Source organism: Sinocyclocheilus anshuiensis, unplaced genomic scaffold (assembly GCF_001515605.1).
Source record: "Sinocyclocheilus anshuiensis isolate Anshui unplaced genomic scaffold, SAMN03320099.WGS_v1.1 scaffold1632, whole genome shotgun sequence".
In the NCBI taxonomy this organism is placed as follows: Eukaryota; Metazoa; Chordata; class Actinopteri; order Cypriniformes; family Cyprinidae; genus Sinocyclocheilus; species Sinocyclocheilus anshuiensis.
The window spans coordinates 250,191-251,914 of record NW_015558674.1 but is presented as its reverse complement, the minus strand read 5'-3'; the positions used below and the strand labels follow the sequence as shown (position 1 = coordinate 251,914).

General features: G+C 37.8%; 1 protein-coding gene across 1 annotated transcript in view; it reads left to right on the top strand.

The window, feature by feature from the left end:
* Positions 1–1,724, top strand: part of arhgap9 (Rho GTPase activating protein 9) — a 43,628-nt gene that overhangs the window by 16,829 nt on the left and 25,075 nt on the right. The gene's annotated exons all lie outside the window — the stretch shown is intronic.

The window sequence follows — 1,724 nt, the reverse complement described above, 5'->3', positions numbered from 1 at the left end:
GTGAAAAATTTAAGGGGGTCTGAATACTTTCCGTACCCACTGTATATATATACTGTACTGCATATTGTAATGAAAACAATTAACAAGAAATGCATAAAAGCACTAGCTTCACTAGTGGTCTCAGACGTTTGGAGCCCATGTTACATTAAGGGTGATTTAGCATCCTGCTTTATAGTGAGGATTATCAGTACACACACACACACACACACACACACACACACACTGAATGTTTGAGTTAAAAGCCTTTCTGTCTTGCTAGCGTACAGCATGCGGTCTCAGTCCATCAGCCATCAGTTCACACACACACACCTCAGATGTCAGCACCGCATTAATACACACATTAGCGTCAGCTGTGGGAACTGGTGGAAGCGTTGTCATGTTTGAACACTCGACGGAAGCTCAGTGAGTTTGAGCAGTTCTTGTTGAGTGAAGATGGACTAGATAATGGATTCTTGCTGATTATAGGACTATTGTTGCAAATCATTTTTTTGTCAGACATAAAATATTAAAGATTTTAGGCTAATATTTCAATGTAATATAAAGATTTCAGCATTTTTTGACATTGTTTTATTTTTTTTATTACTTAATTATTAGCTTTTCACCTCTTTTCACTGTTTACAACTCACAAACCCCAGTTTCAGAAACTCTGCATTGTGTGTTTGATTTTCTGTGCAGTTTACAATGACAATATGATTTGATTAATCCTCAAGCAAAGTGTTTGTTAAGCCTTGTATCAGTTTTATTATCTACCAACAATCTTGTTAATAGATAAACAATTGCTATTTCCACATTTGAGTGAATTTTAAGTAAAAACTGCATTCATTTCCGCGTTTTTTTAATGAGCTGCATTTCATATCCGGTCAATTAAACTGTATTATTAAAGGAATAGTTCAGCCAAAAATGAAAATTTGCTGAAAATGTCCTCAGTTCATCCGAGATGTAGATGAGTTTGTTTCTTCATTAGATTTGTAGAAATGTAGCATTGCATCACTTTGCTCTGCAGTGAATGGGTGCCGTCAGAATGAGAGTCCAAACAGCTGATAAAAACATCACAATAATCCACAAGCAATCCACAGCACTCCAGTCCATCAGTTAACATCTGGAGAAGACAAAAGCTGAAACAAATCCAGCATTAAGATGCTTTTAACTAAAATACAAGTCCATAATCCATAATAACGCTTCCTCTAGTGAAAAAGTCCATCTCCTGTTTTCTCTCACATCAAAATCCAGCCACATATTTGTGATAGATCTGCTTGATCTGTGCAGATTTCTCTCCAGACCAGAACACTTTTTCACTGGAGGAAGCGTTATTATGGATTATGGACTCGTATTTTAGTTATCAGCTGTTTGGACTCTCATTCTGACGGCACCCATTCACTGCAGAGCATCCATTGCTGAGACACTGATGCAACGCTGCATTTCTCCAAATCTGATGAAGACACAAACTCATCCTAATCTCGGATGACCTGAGGGTGAATACATTTTTAGAAAATTTTCATTTTTGGGTGAACAGTTCCTTTAAGAGCAGCGCAGATAGATTCTAAGAATGTGGACTCTTAATGCACATCATAACTGAACAGCAGACAGAGAAGAACTGCGAGAGAAAACATGCTAATATTTATAGTACTGAAGGCACTTGGGAGGATGAAGCATTGCGACCCCAGATGTTGTGCTCATGTTGAACCGGGTTTGTTTGACATGTGTAAGGAGGGACGGAGAAAAGG